The sequence below is a fragment of the Anopheles aquasalis genome, chromosome 2, assembly GCF_943734665.1.
Source record: "Anopheles aquasalis chromosome 2, idAnoAquaMG_Q_19, whole genome shotgun sequence".
NCBI lineage: Eukaryota > Metazoa > Arthropoda > Insecta > Diptera > Culicidae > Anopheles > Anopheles aquasalis.
This window is the reverse complement of record NC_064877.1, coordinates 30,922,501-30,927,500: the sequence shown is the minus strand read 5'-3', so window position 1 is coordinate 30,927,500 and position 5,000 is coordinate 30,922,501. Positions and strand designations below refer to the sequence as shown.

The following is a 5,000-nucleotide window of genomic DNA, read 5'->3' as shown; positions in this document are numbered from 1 at the left end:
TCATTCACCGAGTCATCAATACTCGAAACGCAAACAAACGGTTCCGCGGATCGCTCTATATGCACAGAGGATGATGATGAGTTTCTATGCGAAACACCAACAGACAGGCAACATTTTATGACCCCTTAGCCATCCACCATCCGTCGACCATATGGTGGCGATGCCCTTTTACTTCTGCGTTTAGCACTCACAAGCACACAAACTGCACCACGCCGGAGTCCACAACAAACAAGAAACCAACCGGATTTCACGCGGAACGGAACGATTTCAGGAGTTGTTCTGTGGCGGCGCAGTGATTCAGCGCCGATGGCCACCATCAGGGCAATAAAACTGCGCGAAACATTCCGAATGTTGCAACGGAAGACGGAACACATTCAGCCTGGGAAGAACAGTCGCCAATGGTGCGCCATTATGGTCGTCAGGAGAAACTTTATCTAGTCTATCCGAGTGCGTACGTGCGATGTACCAACCGTCCCACCGAAGGAACACTTACACCACGCGAAGTTAATCAACGCCAGCAAATGGAAACCGAAAACCATTCGGTCTCACTTTTGCTATCAATTTACTACCGCGGCTACCGAGGAGTGGCACAACTGATTCTTGCTTATCCTAGAACACTCACCAATCGACTGCCACGGTCACTGGCACTGGGTGGCTGGCTGGGTGGCTAGCTGGCTGGCAAATTTACTGGGCCGAATCGCCAAAAAGGCCATCCTCGTCGGTCGGTGGTGATGGCTGACGTAACGTCAAGACGCAGAAATGTCAAGCCAGGCAAAATCATCAAATGAAGTCATCCTGGCCGGGAACCACTGGAAATCACATTTTATGATTCCTCCGCAACCCTCAAGTCGAGCCGCCTCAAAGGGCACGCCAACTGCAGCTGCGCCTCGAGCGTCACTTCCGGATGGTCTGCCGACCGGAACGCCATGTTGGCTCATCACGAGGCGCAGGGTGCAGGACAGTCGGCGATGTTGTTCATTTGACAAAATAGTTTCCTCCATGGCCACCCCCCGGGAGGAGGCCACGGTCATCGCGGTGAAAATTAAATCTTTCCTGTCTTTCCCCCACCTCCCTTGCTCCCCGCTCTTCCTCACCAGTATCAATTACATCCTTTTTATTGCTCTCGAACGCCACAAAGCACCATCAGGGAACGCAACGTGGCAGCAGCACGTTGCGGCTCTAGAAGCGTAAACTGACCCCGCGTACGGTCCACACATACACCACACGTGGTGGACGATGGTTAGCTTCTAAGCAACAATGGCCAGTGTAACCGGAGCACCAGGAGCAACAACAACAACAACAACGACGATAACCAACATTCGCTGGATGGATTGGGATGCCGCCGAACGGGAAAGAGAGATTTATGGGTTTCGATCAGTTTACGGTCAATTAAGCTAACGGCTGACCAGCAATCAACAGGTTAGCAGCAACAGCAGCAGCAACAGTGATGGGGATGGTCATGCGACGCCATCGTCCGGTGATGTCTTTGGCACGGGCCATGCATGATGGATGGAGCTTACAATTACCGGTGATGAGGTTTTTGTCGTGGACCATACACGCGCCCCGAAGGCGGTGGCTGCCGGTATGGCACTCTGAGGGCATTCCGAGGTGGCATTTCGAGCTTCGACATTCGATACGGTGTTGTCAGGTTAATCAATCGATATCGGTGAAGTCAGTGATTCTTGAGGTTCAATCGGGAAAGAAATATGCTACCTCTGGATGATTTCTAACTAAAATGCGGATATGCTAAATGCGAGCTTTGGGAAGAGGTTCCTCAGAAACCGGAACCCGATTGAAGCATTCTTTATGGAGAAGAATCAGGAGATAAATAAATAAATAAAGTAGAACAAATGCATAAATTTCCCGAGAGTAATAACAAGTAAAAAGAGATATAGTAATATTATAGCCTAAAAGGATAAAACTTCATCTACGTAGGATCAAAACCCTAAAATAAATGATTTACTCGGGATTTCTACGAAGCAGTGAAGAAGAAAAACAGAAAATGGAAGAGTATACAAACTATGCACAATAAACTTAATCCCTTTAGACAGATTGACAGTTTGGCTAATGTATTCAAGTAATACCAAAACCAAAAAAAAATCAATGTTTGTTCTACTTCATTTTACTTCACTTTTTGTTCCACTTGAGTTTTTTCTTTATAGGTTTCATTTACACATGAACACCATCGTTTGCAATAACAACTCCCCATCATCATTGTATTAATTCTATAAAAGTAGCTGCAATTTCTGGTACCGTTGTTCTTTCCAATCAGTTACAAGCAGTTGCAAAAATTTCATGGTTTTATGTTAATTAAATTTTCGCTTCAAAATCGATAAGATTTTTCGATTCAGTTGTGATCGAGGAAACTAATCCTAACAGGAGGACACACGCGCCTTTGAGTCTTAAACAAATAATGGGATTCTCATCTGAGTTCAGCATTGCTGGCTTCGCTGGTCATGTCATAAGAATGGCAAGGCATCGACAGACAAGGCCCGAACAGTAACAACATTGATGCCAAAAATGCTACCGAGTTAGAGAACGACGTTGCTCGATCTTGGGAAGGATCCTCTCTGTTAGATGCAGCGTCTAATATGTTGGTAAGTAAAATGTCTACGCACAAACTGGGTTGTCAATGAATCGAATTGCTGATATCCAAATCGCCTTAAAGCAAGTGGTTTCGTCGGTTTACCAAAATCCAACCGCAATCCATAGCTCAGCGATAACTGGAGTAACGGTGGAGGCGAGCATCGGTAACTCCATGCCCAGCTCACGCGTCAACCACCGGGAGAAAGTCGTTCCAGCGTCGTTGCTTGTCTCGTTACTTCCGCCACGCAGCAATTCAGCTAGACTGTGCCGGTGGGAGGAAGTCCGAAGGAAGCAGATTCCTACGCATCGTCTAAGCATTGTGTAGCCTGGTGCTCCAGTTCCAGTTCCACCAAGGCAAGGGCAGCCTGACATAATTTCGTCGAGTCCCCGCTGCCGATGGCGAATTTGTGCGCCCGTACGTCCGGTTCGCCGTTCCGTGTCCAGGGTCCACGGGCGTTACATAAACGTGGGCGACCAGCATCAGCCTCCCAGCCGGCCGGTCAGCGAGCCACCCAGCGAGCCAGCTTGGCACATCCACTGGTTTTCACTTGCGCTTGTCTGCCAAGTGTTCGGATTCCGATATCGGTCCCCTCTGTATGTTGGGACTGTCGTCGTCGGGCGTAGAGTAGCGAGCCACTGTCAACATGTGCGTTCGATACTGGCTGGTCAAAAGCCGGCCGCGGTCGCCTTGTATCCATTCGCACCCAACGACACTCGCTCGTTATCACTCGCTGCTGCTGCTGCTGCTCTCGTCTACTCGCAGGAGACACTTTCAGCTCACCAGCGCTGGTTATCACCAAGTTCCTGTTTCTGATAGAAACCCCGGCCGCCGTCATCTCGTGGTCATTTCATTCATCAAATGGCCCCGTTGCTTAGCTTCAGGCCGTGGCCGTGATTACTGATTTCGCGGGGGATTTCATTGTTTCTACAATGTTAACAGAGATGTTGCAGGAAAATCGCTACATCACTTCCTCATTAGTTCAGATCAGATACAATCTACCAGCTTCTAGAACGGGCAACAGTCCAACACTCAATCGGTGGCATCGGTTTTTTGGGCGCGATTGGAATTTTCATTCACCAAATCCGTCTCCTTTCTATTCCTACTCCACTTGCTCGCCACATTAATCAAAGCACGACGAGTGCGCATTTTGATAAAACTCCTTGGTTTTTTCTGTCTTTCCGGTTGGTTTTATTTTTAGGTCAAACCACCAGAACTAACAAGCAACACGGAGGCAGAAGATGCTGCTGGCCACAATCAGCCGCATCCATGCGTATGCGGTACCACGCGCGGCCACTTGGACGGCCCCGACCTGCTAAACCGAGGGACCACATCAAACAGGAAGTGGAAGCTGATAAAACGGAGGGTGGAACGCAGCGCGATCCACACTTTCGCTAGCGATCCAGCATGGGACAACGAGTGCGAGTGCGAGTTCCGATTCCAACTGCCCACTGGTCTGTCCGTAGGCTGTCCGTCCGGAATCCCTACACCACAAACTGAAGTCGGGCTCGCACTCTCCAGTTCCCGATTCGCGGATCGAAAAGCAACAAATCGCGCGCGCATCTTCAGCACAGAGAATTCGTTTTGTTGAATGCACTTTAGGGAGGTCTCTGTTGTCTTTCGCTCTTTCGTCCACCGTTTAAACTGTTCTGCAGCAGTCGCTGCCTTTTGGGCGCTTCCTTTCGTCGAACTGAATGCGCAAAGAACGCCAGATTGCACGCCCGTTTGCGCGTTTGCCAGAAGTTTTCTCTTTCATTAACTCATTTTAATGGCACTCCATTAGGCGAAAGGGTGGGTGCACTGTGTCTGTCTGTGTCTTGCGGGTGCGCTGCGATCGCATTGCTGGGATGTTCATCATGGCCGTGGTTCGCTGCCGGTGGCTGCGTTCCGAAATGTAGGTCTGGCAGAGGAACGGAGCGATACACTTGGCGTCTCGTCACGAGATTTGTGGTCAGGCTGGGGGGGAACATGCAATGCGGTGCATCAAGGAACACCGACGGACACCATGCAGTCCAGAGTGGTGGTGGTGGTGGTGATGGCTCCCGCCTCTCTTCCTGCCAAATGAACATGCCTAAACCCTAAACGACTGGAGCTGGAGCGTAGTAATTATCATTATCAAATTTATCTCAACGCTCTCACCGCACGCACCAGCCCCTCGAGGATGCTCGCGTTCGAGTTGCTCTCGAACCTAATTCCAACCTTTCGCAACCTGTGCTGCGCTCCAATGAAGAGGATCGCCTGGAGGGTTGGGAAACTGTAGACGACGTTGACCAGACACATACACACTGACGGAGAAGGGTTGTCGATATGCAGCGCAACTCTGAAGATGGATTAAAATAGTTTTTGGTTGTTTTTTTTCCTCCTCAATATGGCCAGTACGCATTCATGAGACTCTCCGATGACCGATGAGCTCCAG

General features: G+C 49.6%; 1 protein-coding gene across 1 annotated transcript in view; it reads right to left on the bottom strand.

Annotated features, from left to right (window-relative positions):
- LOC126569763 (papilin) overlaps window positions 1-626 on the bottom strand; it is a 58,891-nt gene extending 58,265 nt beyond the window's left edge. Inside the window, exon 1 of the mRNA XM_050227089.1 lies at window positions 494-626. The gene's annotated coding sequence lies outside the window, so the exon portion shown is untranslated. The remainder of the gene's footprint in view (window positions 1-493) is intronic.
- Window positions 627-5,000: the final 4,374 nt, after the last annotated feature.